Consider the following 18079-nt stretch of genomic DNA (forward strand, 5'->3'; position numbering starts at 1 on the left):
TTATACTTTGAAAAATTGGGGGTTTAGTTTTTAGTTTTAGTTTAACAAAACATTTATATCTTTTCATTACAGAATATAAAGTTAAAGTGTGTACTGGAATTCACTAATAAATAAAGATTACACCAAGCAACACAGTAATAGATCTAAATCATTTAATTATTGTAGAAGAAAAACATTATAGAAGAGTTAAAATTGAGTTTTGGATAATGGGCCATATTAGTTTAGCTAAAATAAAGAAGGTATAAAAAACAAAGTGCTCTCTGTGACACAGATTGAACAGGTCATTGCCCACAGTTGGCTAAAGAAAAAGAAAGATACACTGTGCACTAAATCAATTATTGTAAAAGTACAACACAACATCCTCATCTGCCTCCGCCCACCAGACCTGCAGCTGCTCTGCTCCCCAGGCATGAAACATGTCTGATTCAGCTGTTCTGCTCTGGATTTCACTCTTTATTTGCTCGGATTAATTCCCCGCATGCTGGGCTTTCTGCTCGGTTCAGCTACAGTTCTCCACGCGCTCCATCACACACTCCTCCGCTCTGACCTGGCTCAACATCCCAGGCATGACCCTTTCAGCGCGGCGGTAATTATTCATCATTTATCCAGCTACAGTTCCCTATATATTTATTTATCAATATCAACTAGCTATATCTGACTCATGTTAAAGCTGCCTTCACATCATAATGTGTCCAAACAAGTGCGTTGCTAGGCAACCCGGCATTCTGCAATTGCTGTTTTACATTAATTTCTATTGGGTCAAAATGACACCCGATGTGTCAGTTGTCATAATTCTTTTTCTTTTTTATCCCACACACTCCAAAGTTCATTATATGATCAATAAACCCGTCGTGAGATGGCAGAGTTTTAATTTAACAGAGTTACATATGTTTTTAAATGCCAAGAGATCAAAATGACCCTCAGTTCTAGTGTTAGTAAGTAAAGTAAATAGTTTCCGTTCCATTATTTATTGATTTCATTTCATCGATAGCAGTGCTGTCTACTAAAGTTCCAGTATGACCTGATGTTGCCTTTTTACTCGGACTTTTTACTAAATCTGTTCAAGACTTAAGACTTATATAATTTCTAGTCTTTAGTTGATTGTCTAGAAACTATATAAGTGTGAAGTCATGAACAGATTTGGACACAATAAATCATTTAAAGTCTTTAGACTTTGATGGACATTTATTTAGTCCGTATTAATTCGGTGTCATCCACATGGACATTGTGCCTTGTGGATAATAAATCACAATATTGCCATTTTATATCAATTCAATTAAATGTAGTTCAGTTTTCTTTATATAGTGCCAAATCACAACAACTGTCACTCCCTTTTCGATTATAAAGACTTGACCGTAAAATAATTGAGATAAAAATCCCAGAGATTAGGATGACACCCCTATAAGCATGGTCTTGGCGACAGTGGGAAGGAAAAACTCTCTTAATAGGAAGAAACCTCTCGCAGCCATCTGCAGTGACCAGTTCGGGTTGAAGTGAAATAGATTAAATTTGTTAAGTTACTTATCATTCATTTATTTACAGTCAATTGGTGACTCACCCTCATTCTTAGAGTGCACTCTGTTATTTACACTGTAAACATATAATATAATAACATATAATAATGGTGTCAGCACACCTCTGGAAAGTGCTGTGGATATTAAAAACAACTGTCCACAGTAGGGGTGGGTGATATGGCCTCAAAAAAAATTACGGCACGGTATTTCAAGGAAATATACAGAAAGAACAAGGTTTTACTGGTGACAGTAGGATTTCATAGTGGAAACAAAATCCATCTTTCATCAATGAGCTACTGTCACTGATTTACAGACTGCTTAACTGAAAGTATGAATCTTTTGCCACAAGGTGCCACAGCCAGTGTAAGCATAAAAGTAGCCTAGCTTGTGTTTTTCAATGAAACTTTTAAGTAAAAGCAGAAAGTAACCGCTTAACATTAGAGTTTAACACAAGCTAAAGTAACCTTGTAACTCTTCAGTTGCACAATGTTGTCACATAATAAAATTGAAACTTTTTTTTCTATTTTCTGCCTGGGATGGTAGTACGTTGGGTCAGACTGTGTAAAGTGGATTTCCATCCACCTCGTCACACTGTTCCTGTGATATATTAACGAGTGCTCCAACAATCCTTCACCTACTCTGTCCTCCTTGGGTTCCTTAATAGCTTTTTTTCCCTTTCTGTATTTTTTGCCTCAAGTATATCCTTTTCACCTTAGTTAGTTTTCTTGCTCACATTGCAAAATACTATGCTTTATTGGAGATCTTACCTCTGATAACTCCTTAGGTACTAAATAGTCATCACAGGGTGGCTCTGCTCTCACTCTCAGACATGACTGGTCTTGTATTGTTGTGTTGGCTAGGGAGCGTAAACACGTAGCATTATCATGTCATAGATATTGCTATTGACACTATTTTATCATGGAAACATTTATGTGTATTATGATGATATCGAGATATGACATGCACAGCCCACAGGATCAAGCTTAATAGTGGCTATATAAAAAAAGAAAAATCAACTTAGGTGATCATCATTGTTCATTTTAAATATAATTTAAAACCAATTTTTATTTGAACTTTTGTCATTATTTTTCATGCAAATAAGTCTGCATGCACGTGTGCCTAATCCAGATAAGAAATTATGTTTCTATGGCCATTCAATAAGTGAATTTACACAAAGGTGAAATGTTTCTTTAAGAAGTATTGCCGCAACATGATCCTTAAGGTGGTTACTGTGCTAAAGGCCTGGGCTTTCAGTGACCTGTATCCACTTAAATAAGAGAGACTCCTTTTTCATTGTTGCTCCACTTGAGCTGCTGGAATGTCCCCTTACAGTCTTGAGGGGGAGGATATCAGAGTAACTTGGCCTATATTCTCTGAATAACTCTGTGATCCAGTGAATCAAGCTAAAAGGAAACAATAATACCACAGTGAAGAAGAAGTTGGGCTTTGTAACTCACAGAAGAGGTGTTTCTATTTCCAGTGACTCATTCAGATGCTTGCCAAAAAAACTGCAATCCTGTCTCGACTGGTGCCAACACCCCAAACTAAACAAATGCATTAGAGGATGTTATTGTTGTTGGGGTCAGCAACAAAGATATCCTTAAAAATGTTTTCTAAATTATATTATATTTTAAAAATTGGCCACAAAAGAGTAAAATTTGTACTTGCAAAAGCTCACTTTGCTCAAACAGCAGGACACAAAGTGGCTCAAATGAGCTTTTTAGTAGTCTGCGAAGTTAAGATTGGCTGGTATACTCAGTTCTGGATATTGGTTACCATGGGAATCCCTGAAACCTACATGGATGCGGGTTGGGGGAACTTTAAGGTTCAGTCGGGAGTCATTTTTCAGTCTTTCTGGTTTAGCTGATAAGCAGTGTATAAGTCCACCAATGGTCCGAGTCCAGAGCTGTAAATGCCACCTTTATTCTCAGGATGATATCTCTTCACAGGATAGCTTTGAACGACTTGCCTTTTCCCTAGCTGCTGTAAGAAGATCCTGGATACACACAATCTGTAGCATTTCTCACACGGCTATACAGTAGCCTGAGAGTTTTCTGCCTCTAAACTGAAGCGGCTTGGTCCTTTCGTTGTCGGATATAAGGACACATGGGCCGCATGTTTTGTTGCTGAGCAAAGGTGAAGAGCGACTTGAATTTAATCATGTCTGAACGCTGAGATGAAAAATTAAGCTATTTATCATATGAAGACTCAGAGACGCGGAGCCAATGAAAGGGTCAGGTTTTTGTGAGCTGGGTACAAACTGGCTTATTAGGATGCCTGGTTTGATTGTGCAGCTGTATAATTAAAGCACAATGTTTTAAAGCCATCATCAAGAGTTATTGTCTGATTAGTATTTGTAAGACTTGTATGGCTTCTCAGGATGGCCCCTGTTAGCTGTGGACGGTTTTGGCTGTTGTACATACTCAGCATAAATTTCACTGAATGGTAATTGGGTGTTTACTGATTTGCTTCCCTGTGGACAAATTGTTGTTAGTTATTGTTTGATTTTCGTTATGCTAACGGAAAGTGTGTAAAATATGTCAAATGTGTGAAGACTGTCGACTGCATTTAAAAAGTGCACAGGCTGTGCATGACTCCACTCACAGGATTGTGGAGCATTATTTTGAAACCTCTGATGCAAACTTTTCCCCCGTATGAGTTAGTAGGCTGTATGATGTTTGTTGCTAAGAACATAAATAAAATGATATCATAATGCCACTTACTTAAAACTTGGATCTCGGATACATACAGGTTGTTGGTGATTGGTTGCCTGCTAAGTGAGTGTGGCACCAGAAACCTCTTTGTGATTGATTGCTGCAGTCGCAGCAAAAAGTTGAGCCTTCAAAAAGTTGAGCCTTCAAAAAGTTGAACTGTTTTGAAATAAGTGTTGTGAGCGCAAGGAGGAAAAAAATGCTCTGACCTGAGGATCACAGGCCCCTAATCACACATAACCTTAAGTCTTAATACAGTTTGAATGGGTAAGGAAGTTCATCTGCTATACAATTGAGAGTTGACATAAGACAAATTACATTCATAGGCCAAAAGTGGTTTTTGTACCAGGCTGTAAATGTGTTTAATTTTGCTGTTAGGTTTGATGGGTTTATATAGGAGTCTGTGCAGAATGGCTCTTGGTAGCAGGGAAAAAATCTGATTGGCCGTCGTGATGTTTGGACTGTTAAGGTGCTTCAGAAATGAGTTGCTCATTCCACTTTCTACAGATGTGAAACTGCAGCCTCTGGATGCCAGTGATATGGTGAATGTTATCATATCCCCCCTCCCAAATCCTTCATGTTGGTTCAACCCAAACGACTGGACATTTTTGGTCCAAAGGTACTGTGCAACAAGGTTATCAAAAAAACAGAGCATCCCTTTATTGTATTTAATGGAATATTTTGATGCTTTGGTTCAAAAAGTAGATGAAAACGTTGCCAGTCTCACATTTATGTGCTGTGTATGTAGTTAGAGCCAGGAGATGTTTAGCTCACTGCCTGTCAATGTTTAACAGCCTACTTGCACTTCAAAATGTGAAAAACGGATGTAAGCTACCAGGGCTTTTCTGGACTGTTTTGGAAGATGACCTCAAATATAAGCTTGATGAGTCCTTGTGTGTCTCTGTGTTTCCTTATTTGTTGTGAAACTTTGCATTTTCTTATTATTTCGAATCCGTTGATCATCAAAATCACACATGCTCACTGGCCACTTTGTTAGGTACAACAGTTCAACTGCTCATTAATACAAATATTTTGATAGACAGTGCCCAGTCTGCTGAGCCTTTATTTTTGCTGTAATAATTGGATGGTATGGTTAGACTTTGGTGTAAACCACATGAAAGAGCCTTACATCAACAGCTCAGGCTGGTGATGATGATGATGTAATGATGTTTGGGGGATATCTTCTTCAGGGCTCTTAGTACCCTTAGTGGTGTTTAAGCCACATCCTTTGATGGCTTCTTCCAACAGGATAACGCGCCACATCACAACGCTCAAATACTCTCAAACTGGTTTCTTGAACATGTATTACAGTGTAGTCAAATGACCTCCAAGGTTATCTCGCTCCCAATAGAGCATCTTTGGGATGGGGATGGAACAGAAGATTCACATCATTGATATTTTTTTTTCTTTGGCTTTGGTTTAAACTTCTTTGGTGGGTAGCCTATAGACTACATGATCAGCTTTTCTACTTTCACTGAAGTAAATTTTTACTCTGCTACTCGTCTAAGGTGAATTAAGAAAGGAAAGGATTACATCTGTCGCAGTCCTTTAAGGGTGCGATCATTAAGGAACAAAAATCATTAAAATAGGCCAATAATTGGGGAGCACTCAGTCTTTTGTCTTTATTAACAGCCACGGTTCACTTTCACATAGTAACTTTTATCTCAGAATGTCTGTGACTTTTGCCTTAATTGGATGTTCTTACTCTGTTTAAAGATGACATCAAATTCCTCTTTTCTGATCAGCGTAGGAGATTAAAATGAACTGGTTGGTGCAAAAAATAAAAATAAAAAAAAATTGTGAGGTGCAGTAGTGTGAAGCAAGAAAAAACAATTATATCTAAAGTTAGCCTGTAATCACAACAACATTTCTTTGCATATAATGCACTGGGACTGCTTTAGCAAGAGCAATCATAGGGTTCAAATGTCATTGTGCTGTGCTGATGAGTGAAGGCTGGTTGCTGGTTACTGTAATTGCCTGGCAGCTCTTCCCTCTGTTCCAGGCTTCGTCAGCCCGTCCATTTTCTTGAAAATATATGTTTAAAGTGCCTCGCTCATAATATCTCCCAGCACTTTAATCAAATCTAACTGCTCGTCCAAGCATTAATCCTCAGACTCGCCATTATCATAACCAATAACATCTTTCACGACACTGTAATTAAAACATGTGTAATTAGGCGGGTTTTGATTGAGTGGGAATGAGGTTTCTCTTTCTCTCTCCTTCTCTCTTGATCACCTAGTAATGTTCAGATATCACTCAGCCATCTCTGTGGGATGGATATTGACTTTTAAATAAGAGCAGACTAGGACGGGTGTCCGTTGTTGCTCGTTTTAAATGAGCACACAGTCCAGCTTCTCATTTTCCTGTTAGTCTTCTCACTTTACAGGGCAAACTTTATGTATTCATCAAATGAATTGAGCTGTCAGTGTCACCTCCAAGACAAACCCAGCTGAATTTATTTCAGGATCAGTGTAATCCTCCTCAGTGAGGCAGCTACTCTTATATAAATGCTACACTACTATTTTGCATCCAGTGAGTCAGTCTCTCTCATATTCCTTTATTAAGCGTTTATAATCAGTCGTTTTCCAGGCCGTTTGAAGGTCTTTACAAGTTTTTCTTTAGACAGCGGCTGCTTTATCAAACATTTTCAAAGGAATTTTTTGTTTAGTTTTTTTGGATTCCCCCGTCTTTAGTTACACCGATGAAAAATACCAAAGATTTAGTCGGTTTGTTGTTTCACTTTGATTCAGTCTGACCGTTGTAACGGAGCTACAAAAATTTACATGAGAATACAACTGATGAACTGAGACTGATTTCCTAATCATTAACTCATTGATCAATCAGTTTCAGCTCAGAAAAGGTTATTCATTAAGGCAAAAGCCCATTAGTCTCTGGTTTCTACATGTTACCTCCAACAAGCCAGAATTTTTTTTAAAGTGAGAAATGGTCTCAGTGGAAAGGTACCTGTCAAGAAGCCATTGTTAAGGAAGTGAAACAGGGAGAAAAGGCTGAGGCATGTCAGGTTACACAAGAAATGAATGAAAAATCGGTGGCAATAAGTCTGATGAAGTGATGAACACTGTCTACAACCATCTGTAAAATATCTGTTTTATGGTTTAAGGCTGTATTTCAGCCAGTGGCACTCTGGCATTCATAATTCTATCAGATATTGATCCACAATGCAGTACCATCAGAAAAGGATCTGATTGTCAGCAGCCTAATTTTTCAGCATGTCAACGATCCCACTTTTATTGCTAATGCAGTAAAAGCCTACCTGGATAGAAAAACAGACAGAGCCTGGACCACAACACTATTGAAGCAGTATGGGATCATCTTGACAGACAACAGAACAAAAGGCAGCAAACATCCAAAGAAGAGCTTTGAATGTCCTTCAAGAGGCCCAGAGAACTGTTCCTGGAGACTACTTAAAAAAATTACAAGAAAAATGCCAAAGAGAGTTCAGGCTGTGTTGAAGAATAAAGATAGTCATAACAAATATTGACTTCCCAGCTCATTAGAATCGTACAAACTTTGTTTTTGTGTTTTTTTTATGCTGTTTTTACATGTGTATTTGGATATGCTTCAATAAATCTCTGCACCTATTTCTTTATGTTAATAAAAAGAAAAGACGAGTGACTCAAGATTTTTCCACAGCACTGTATGTATATCACTTGTGTCAGCATATGCACAGGTGCAAGGCTGGTGCTCAATACAGATGACTAATTACCTAAAATCACAGCTGTGCTTGTGCACATCACAGATAAACATCAGATTTAGGCGCTTGCTCATCTGCGGGTAAGTCGTCCCTTTAGACTGAGTGAGTGATTTCTGTGGATGATGACAAGAAGAAGAAAGTGGGAAGCTTGTTACCGGATATTTTTTGCAGAAAGACAGCTTGTTACAGGTGTTTTTGACTGAATACTGTGTGCTCCCTGCAGGGGCGAGCAGCCACTCCCAGTGGGATAACACACATTGAATGCAGCGTTTGTGTGAATGTCTCATTTTCAGAGTTGCCTCTTCACTTAAAGAGACCTTCTGTAGCTGGCAGATGTTGGCAGTGGGAGTGATTGACAAGTGCAAATTGAATTCTTCCTGCACTTAAATAACCCGAACCTCAATAATAACATCTCAACTTAACTTTAAAAAAGAAATCTCAGAAGATTTCTTTTTTGGTTGTTTTGGGTGATGATGTAATAACGCATTAATCCGATGATAAAATGTGGCCGCCTTGTTTTATTCTCCCTAACAAGGAGAGTGCTGCACTCATTTTCCCACTTAAACATCTTCTGATGATTATATTTGTGAAAAATACTCACAAAAAAACAAAGGGGAGTTAATTTAGGGTCCAGTTTGCTTCAGATGAATGTGTTTGTACAAAGTGATGAAAATTACACTATTCTCAGAAATTCTCAGTGGTGCTGCATTCACTTACACATTTAACAAGCAAACAAAAAAGCTGTGTGAGGAGTTTGAACCCTGCTAACTTTCACTCCAATACACCAGCCCACTTCTGTTAAACGCAACATTTTCCAGTGTTCCCAAAAACTATCAGGGGATGCTTTTCCCCTGCAGGAAATCACAAAGTTTCACTGATGTTTGGCATAAATCCTTTTTTTAAGAGAGTACTGAGGACTCTCTTCTTTCCAATCTCCAGTAAATGAGTAGTGGATTAATGGTGCTCACAAAATGCACTGTTTGACTTGAATAATGTTCCTATCACAGTTCCTGAAGTTTTTGGTACAGCAAAGAAATGAGAATTTAAAAAGAAAGAAAATATTCAAGAGTTCCTGAATATCCTTAATTACTTCTGTAACAGACAAAAGCATTCCAGTGCTGCAAACTGTTAATAAGAAAAGACTTTGATCTGTTTCGTTTTAAGTATAAATAAAGAAAAATGCAGACAGAGAATGCTGGCTTCATAAATGCGGCAGCCATCAGCAATGACGTCTTCAGGAACAACGGGACTTTCCAGTATTTGTAACCCTTGTTTGCTTTTAACTTCAGTGTCTGTAAACATCCCTCAAAACTATTTCTGAACAGTTTCTGATGCATAAGCTGCAAATAAATGATGTCCTGTAAGTCCTCGTTCAGCGAACCTCTCGACTGTGAGGGGGAAACTCTTTGACGGAGGTTTGAGAAAGGAAGATGTTGTTCAAGTTATGCTCCGTATTAGACAATCCTCCACACTCTTTGTGTTGTACAGCCACAGGAGCGCAAGACTCGCTCAACCATGATGTATGCAACAGGAAATCCCACCTGCGGCATTATGACGTCTGGACTATTTTCACTTGTGATAACTTGTCTAGACCGTACCTAGTGTTGCTTTAAGCTTTGGAATATTTCATTTTAATTTAGCGTTTCACTTTGAGTGCCTTAGTTTTACTTATTTCTTTTTTATTTAAAGTTTTGAGTTTTTGTTTGGTATCTTTCATATTTATATTTTAAGTGAGCGTCTGTAACAAAACACTTACACTCCTGGAATTTTTGAAATATTCTGATTTTGACTCTGAAAACCCCGTTCACAGAGCTACCCACAGCCAGGGGGTGCATCCTTGCCAGTCAGCCAGGCAAGGCAAGGCAAGTTTATTTAGCACAATTCAACAACAAGGTGATTCAAAGTGCTTTACAGAGACATTAAAAAACAAAAACAAAAAAAAGCATGATTTAAAATTGATTTAAACAAAAAACAGTAGATAAAATCAGAACAGTAGATAAAATCAGTAGTTAAAATATAAGTTTTGAAATTTAAGCTTAAAAGTGTGGATTTGGTGCTTTATTCAAATGCAGCTGATAATAGGTGAGTCTTCAACCTGGATTTAAATAAACTGAGCGTTTCAGCTGATCTGAGGCTTTCTGGGAGTTTGTTCTAGATATATGGAGCATAAAAGCTGAATGCAGCTTTTCCGTGTCTGGTTCTGACTCTGGGAACTGATAAAAAACCGGATCCAGATGACCTGAGGGATCTGGAAGGTTCATACTGGGTCAGGAGGTCACTGATGTATTTTGGTCCTAAACCATTCAGAGCTTTATAGACCAGCATCAGAACTTTAAAGTGTATCCTCTGACGGACAGGCAGCCAGTGTAAAGACCTCAGAGCTGGACTGATGTGGTCCACTTTTTTGGTCTTAGTGAGGACTCGAGCAGCAGAGTTCTGAATGAGCTGTAGATGTATGACTGATTTTTTAGGTAGACCTGTAAAGATGCTGTTACAGTAGTCAAGCCTACTAAAGATGAATGCATGGACTAGTTTTTCCAGGTCCTGTTGAGACATCAGATCTTTTATCCTTGATATATTCTTGAGGTGATAGTAAGCTGATTTTGTTATTGTCTTAATGTGTTTTTCTAAGTTTAGGTCTGCATCCATCACTACACCCAAATTTCTCTCCTGGTTTGTGGTTTTTAGTAGGGGTGCAACGATACACAAAATTCACGGTTCGGTTCGGTTCGATACTTTGGTGTCACGGTTCGATATTTTTTCGATACAAAAAAAATGTTCATGCCTTTTTATTAATTTGTCATTTATTAAATTTTCACGGCACATTCTGCACCACATCTCTGTGCGTTCATCATTTGTCTGAAGCCAGCTCACCTCCTGCAACCACTTGTCCGAGAATACGCGCTTCTTTTGTGGTTCGGACTCCTTCTGACATTTCTTTGGAGGTGGAGGAACATCACAGTAATTGCTTAAAGGAGCTTCTTCGACATCTTTAAGAGTTCTAAACAAATGTCTGTCCTCCTCCTGAAAATCTTATGTACGCAAACACACGTTGCAACTTCTTATCTTGTGCGCGTTTTTTATTTTGACAGCGAATGCGCACCTGCGGACCACTTATGTGCAGCCCTGGTTATTTAGCTCGTCATATTGCAGCCACAGAAATTCTTTTGTCCATGAAACCATAAAGCTGCACTTTCTTTTTGCCTTATAGTCTGATTTGTCATAACTTTTCCGTTTTGTCACTTCTTCACCCTGACCTGTCTTATTTGGCTCAGCAGAACTAAAATATATATCCTGCTGCTTTTACACACGCACTAACATAACGCTCAGCGATTCTCTGCGCGATCAACCTCTCACATGTTTAAGCTGCGGGAGATTTCACTTGTCATGTTTGCATAGTAAGCTAACGATTGATAAGACGATGTCAGAGGAATTGGTGCGCAAATTATCATCACTCACCAATCAGTACTGTCGCTCTCTATACACAGTTCACGCGATTGCAAAGTGAAAGCAAAAAACAAGCGCAAATTCAAACGCGATTTCAGTATGTCACATATTGACAGTGGCCGATGCCAATGACATAATTACCCAGCTACATTTCCGAAAGAATGCAAAAGCATTGACATATATTTTTCCTTCCTACGATAGGCCGACGGGCAGGGCAGAGATAGATTTTGGTAGCCCGACTGGAAAAAAGCCCCAGGACGTCGGGCTAGCGATTTTGCGAGCCCTGTATCTGATTGAGGAATCACTCATCTTTGGAAAAGAGAGTTTATTATGGAGAAATGTCTCTTTCCAAAATAAAAGCTATACTATACGCTTCTTCTGGGCTATATTCTCAGCAGCATATTAAACATATCAGGTCCCCATAAGGAGAATCATGTGCTAACGGCTGTCTAAATGACTCGGGTAAAGTTTGTAGCATGCATGCTTGTTTTTGTCTGCTTCCACTTGTCTTTGCACGAGGATGATGTCCGAGTAAATGTGCAGTCATATTGGTTGTGTTCCCACTAGTGCTGTCAGCGTTAATCTGAAATGACGTTAACGTCACAACACGGCAAATCTCCGTTAACGAGCTACCGCGGATCGCCTCATGAGTGGGGCTGGAAGACGTCAATACATTAACGAGCTAACTGCGCTAACACACTAGTTCCCACCAATTGAGCATTGCTGGCACATCCAACATACTGTTTTACTTTTGTCCATGACAAGCTTACCTTCAGGGTCATACGTCACATGAAAACCAAAATAGTTCCAAACGCCAGATCTGAATGAGGGTGGGGAGGTTCAATTTGCCATGTTGCAACTAGCCTAGCTTCTGTCTGCTAGCTTGCCCTGCGCTCAGTGAATCTGTGTTCGACTACTCCGCCTAGGCTGCACTGTCGAGCGAAGATCCACTGAGCGCTCAACACAGACAGCATCGTCAGAAGGAAAGTTGATAAAATAAATTAAAAATGTTGTATCGTTCGATACATATGCGTACCGAACCGAAAGCAGTGTATCGAACGGTTCGATATCGATACGAGTATCGTTGCACCCCTAGTTTTTAGGTGTATAGATTGAAATTCTCTGGTGACCTGTAATCATTTTTCTTTGGCACCAAAGACTATGTAAATGTTAAACAGAAGGGGTCCCAAGATGGAACCTTGGGGAACTCCACATGTGATACTCATCTGCTCAGATGTGAAGTTACCTATTGATACAAAGTATTTCCTGTTTTCTAAGTATGTTTTGAACCAGTTTAGTACAGTTCCTGAAAGACCTGCCCAGTTCTCCAGTCGTTTGAGTAATATGTTGTGGTCAACTGTATCAAATGCTGCACTGAGATCCAGTAAAACTAAGACTGACATTTTTCCACTGTCTGTATTCAGACATGTGTCATTAAACACTTTGGTCAGAGCGGTTTCAGTGCTGTGGTTCTGTCTAAAACCTGACTGGAAGGCATCATAGCAGTTATTCTGTTTTAAGAAGTAATTGAGCTGTTGAGAAACTGCTTTTTCAATGATCTTACTTAAAAATGGGAGATTTGAGATCGGCCTGTAGTTGTTCATTTGTGTCTTGTCAAGATTGTCCTTTTTCAGTATAGGTTTAATTACAGCAGTTTTTAGTGGTTCTGGAAACACACCTGACATTAAAGAAAAGTTGACGATCTGTAACAGGTCTGACTCCAAAGTCTTTGAGACATTTTTGAAAAAACTTGTTGGCAGGACATCTAAACAGCAAGAGGAGGAGTTCAGTTGACCTAAGATGTCCTCCAGGTCTTTGCTGTTAATAGGGTGAAACTGTTTGATGGTGTTTACACAGTTTTTCAGTGGACACGGTATATATCCTGAATATGCTGTCGATGTACCAATTGCTTGTCTTGCAGGCCATGGTCGAATGAAGTTCAACTGCCACTGACACCGGAGGGTTTGTTAGCCTGTCAACTGTAGAAAATACGACCCGAGCATTATGACTGTTTTTGGTGATGATGTCAGAGAAGTAGGACCACCTTGCACTCCTCAGTTGTAAATTATAATTGTGAAGTTTCTCTTTATAGATGTCATAATGAACCTGGAAGTTTGTTGTCTCCATCTGCGCTCAGCTTTCCTACACTCTCTTTTTTCATTTTTCACCAGTGTGGAGTTTCTCCATGGAGACTTTTTCCTTCCAGAGATAACCTTCACCTTAATGGGAGCAATAGTGTCCATTACATTTAACATTTTAGCATTGAAGCTATTGACGAGCTCATTGACTGAACCTCTGGACAGGCCAGGTGTTAATGGGAAGACCTGGTTAAATATCTCACTACTGTATTCAGTTATAGACCGTTTTGTGATCACTGCCGTTGATATATTTATGTGGGCTGAAATTTTACTTTCAAAGAAAACACAGTAATGATCAGACAGGCCCACATCAGACACAGTAACCTTTGAAATGCTCAGGCCCTTGGAGAGCAGTAGGTCAAGAGTGTGTCCTCTATTATGTGTGGCCTCTGTTACATGCTGAGTCAGCACAAAGTTGCCCAGAGTGTTACTCAGGTCTTTAGTCCCTTTGTCCTGAGGGTTGTCCACATGGATGTTAAAATCCCCAACAATAATTACACAGTCGAAATCAACACAGGTCACAGACAGCAGTTCACTGAGGTCATTAAAAAAGTCTGTGCAGTATTTGGGAGGCCTGTAAACATTAAGAAACACAACTTTGGATGGGGCCTTCAGCTGTAAAGCCACATATTCAAAAGACTGAAAACTTCCAGGAGACAGCTGCTTCCATTGAAATGATTCATTAAATAAGACAGCGACCCCTCCTCCTCTCCTGCTCACCCTGGCCTCATTGATAAAGCTGTAGTTAGGAGGAGTCGTCTCGATGAGAACAGCTCCACTCTTACTTTGGTCCAACCAAGTTTCTGTTAAAAACATAAAATCAAGGCTGTGCTCAGTGATTAAATCATTAATTAAAAATGTTTTCCCAGCTAAAGATCTAACGTTTAATAAAGCCAACTTAAGTGTTTAAGAGGTATTATTTGCCCCCTGTGTTCCCTGTGTGCTCCCACTTCCCTCGTTAACCCTCTGTGTATGTATGTGCATGTTTCCCTCAGTTCGGTGTCGCGTCGTCGAACCTGTGTGCCTTTCTGTGTTCCCTCGGTCCTCAGTTAGCATTCCCAGTTTAGTTCGTGTTTGGGTCCTCATCTGCCTCCACACAGCCAGTTCATGACAGGTAAGGAGGAACTAAGGGGGACGAGGCTGGGCAATGTAACTTCGATTGCTCTGTTGAGGGCGGGGCTCGATGGCGAACCTTTGGCTGCTCTGGTGGGGGGGGTTATGGGGGACAAAAAGGGATTGGGCCAGGGGGTAGATCTGAGCCCAGCATTGACCCGCTCCATCATCTCCTCAGTGAATTTCTGGTGTGGCTAGGAGGGAGAAAGGGAGGGGGAGGAGGGTGATGGCCTATCAGGGGTTTGGGGGACAGGGGAAGGTCGTGGTCCCTGGTCCTGGTCGTTTGTTGAGAGAGTTGGAGGCAAATAGGGACCCCTCTTCTTACCTCTGATGTCTCTCCTTTCTGAAGCTTTTCTGGTGTGGGGGCAGATGAGGCTCCTTCTCAAGGTTTCTGCTGGGCTTTGTCTGTTCTTGGAGTACTGTTTGTTCCTCTTTATGAGATAACTCCTCGTTTATCTCAGCCTTGGCACCAAGCACAGATAGATGACGTATGGAATAAAACAAGTTGGAGGTGAACAGTTTCACCCATGACTTGTTAAAATTAAATCCATTTGCTTTAAACAGATGCCTGCATTCCCAGAAAATATTAAAATTGTTGATAAAATGCACTGAGTGGTCAGTACATGCTGATATAAGCCATTTATTCAGTGCAAGCAACCTGCTGAATCTCTCGTCTCCTCCAGCAAACTTGTCCCACTTAGTTTTGCTGGTGACCTTTCCTTCTTTGGCCTGTGGAGATAACTCTGTGTGGATTGTGATCAATAAACAGATTCTTGTAACCTCAGTGCAGTTTTGTACCCAAAACTTAATCATTTATAAATGTGCTACAAGTGAGTATTTATCCATTTGTATCACTGCAAAACAACAATAATTCAAATAGTTTGACATTTTCAAGTTAAAAATACATAGAAATTAAAGAAAAACAGATAAATGTGGCCTTTATTGCACATTAATCTTAAAATTTAGAAACGTTACAAAAAATTAAAGAAAATACATTGACTTTTTTTTTCTGGTTTTACATGCGGCGTCACGTATTTTAATACAAGAAGCCCTCTGAGAGCGCAAACCTCCACCAAGCTTACTCACTCTTGGGAAGTATTCACTGTGAAGGGAATAGCATTGTACTTGGTACATTATGTAGAAGTGGGTGATGGATAACAGGTGTTTATTTGTGAGTATTATATAACATTAAACTCCATAACATTATTCTCCAATATATTTCTCTTTCTCTTGACAATGCTTTTTTTTGGTCAAACTGGCAAAAATGTCGATGTCAAATGTAAAAGTGAGATGACATGATATGTTGATGCAAACAATAATGTGATATATGAAATTCCCATATACAAGTATAATTTCTTACAGTTCTTATGGTTTTACCTTATATGACCTTGAAGAAGAGGTCAGAGGTAAATAATCAGATATTTAGAATTCCCGTATGTTATTCCCCATATAAATGAATGTTTTCAATACAAACAACTGCAGTAAGAAGCATAGTTTTAAAAAGGATTATCACTTTTACCTTCAGATCAGATCAGCTCGGAGGTCAAATATCACATGATATTTGAAATCCTTACACAGTACTTTCTATCTGTTGACAACACACAACACACTTGTAAGACTCAGTTTCTAAGTTATGAGCCTTTTTGTCAATTTGTAATCATTAAATTATTCAGTTGACCTTGAACACCTTGGTGGATGTCTGGCAAATGTCGATATATTAGCATTAACATGATCCCACTCCACACCTACACCTAAACTACACCTACAATGTTCTATCAGAATTAACTCAAAACTTTTAGAGCTATTGTGTTTGTAGACAAAATGGCATGGATGCAAACACCTCCAAAAACAAGCCTTCTTGGTGAAGGTAATGATTTTTTTTGTATTACTATGATGAGATTAACCAGTAAATCCAGAACGCCAGGAATAGGTTAGCAATTGCCCAAAACACTGCTGCATTTTCCTCTTGCCAGCACTGAGGACACATCCATCGCCTTTGAAATAGTTAGTTGGCACCTCCTGGGAGCCTGGGTTGAGATGGGAAGCCTCATTTTCTGACTGAGGAGCAAGTTTGATTAAAAGTGAAAATGAACGCGTAGCATGACTTCACACATTGTACGTGTTTAATAAAACTGGCACAGTGTTCGTTCAGATGTCAGCGCTAATCCTGTTGGCATGCTATAGCTTATTTTTGATGCGACTGCTGCTCTTCCAGAGCATTTTGGTTGGAGCTTGTGATCTTGAAATTTTATTTTCATGCTGCAGATGTGCCAACACGAATAGACTTCTGACAGAAACTTTTTGGCTTGGTGGCTGGCATGAAATAAGGAAACCTTACACTGAACCAAGTGCCGTGCACTGAACAGTCCAGAATAAATATACATACCTTTCGAGCCTGGCACCTGCTGCTTCAGACACATGTTTAATTCAGCGTGTGCAGAGTGAGAGTGCTGTTCTGTTTCAGGTTCAGCTGAGATTTATAAGTAATAAAAACTTTAGTTATGCCTCAGTTTACTTTGTGCTTATGTGCATTTTATCTTTTCTTCTGACAGTAATGTCTTAGTCAGAGTCACTAAACGCAGCAGAATATTTGAAGTTGTGAGGGATGTTCAGTTTGAACTCTCTCTGTGTGTTTTCTCTCGCTGTTCTGGCTCATTGAACTCAAAACATTCAGAGTTCAGTGTAGTAGTTTAAATCTGAATGAAACCCATCTTTCTGGTAGACCTGAAGCAGTGTTTAAGCTGTGATCTATAAATAAGTCTTGTGGGCCTATTGTGCTCATTCATGCGAGGATTTTGTAAAGACTTTGGGTGTCCCACTCCTGTTTTTCTGTTTCGCAAAGATGCTCCCAAGTGCTGCTGTGAGCCTCAGATGGACCGTTTGGTAAAGTTGGCATCTGGACAGACTTTACAGCAAATTAAAAAGTGTGTGACCTGCATAATTAGAACAAAAAGCAGAATGAAATGGCTCTTAAACAGATAAGCATAAAATCTAAGGAGTTATTGGGGTTTCTTTTTTATTAGCCTTTTATGCCTTTCCTTATTTTTCTGCCATGTGAGTATACACACTTGCCAGCCAATTTAGTTGTTTAGTTGCTTAGTTGCATATATCATATATCTATAAACAGCCAATCACAAGCCAGCAACTCGGTGCATTTAGGCATGCAGACATGGTCAAGATGACCCTGAATGTGGCCTGGTTGTTGGTGCCAGACAGCCTGGACTGAGCGTTTAGGAAAATTCTGTGATTTTCACACACAACCATCTCTGACCCAAAAAAGTGAAAATGTCCAATGAGCTTGCCGTTCTCTGGGCGAGGTCAAAGGAAAATTGACTTCCTCGGGGAGAGGAAAGCAACATTAACTGGTAGGCAGAAGACCATCTCTTGAAGCAGATGGGCTGCAGTAGCAGAAGACCACACTAGGTGCCTCTCTTATCAGCT

At 39.5% G+C, this 18079-nt stretch overlaps 1 protein-coding gene across 1 annotated transcript in view; it reads left to right on the forward strand.

Annotated features, from left to right (window-relative positions):
- The window catches only part of osbpl10a (oxysterol binding protein-like 10a), a 98922-nt gene that overhangs the window by 16830 nt on the left and 64013 nt on the right, over positions 1 to 18079 (forward strand). The window lies entirely within an intron of this gene.

This window comes from Neolamprologus brichardi, chromosome 22 (assembly GCF_056152115.1).
Source record: "Neolamprologus brichardi isolate AB-2024 chromosome 22, ASM5615211v1, whole genome shotgun sequence".
In the NCBI taxonomy this organism is placed as follows: domain Eukaryota; kingdom Metazoa; phylum Chordata; class Actinopteri; order Cichliformes; family Cichlidae; genus Neolamprologus; species Neolamprologus brichardi.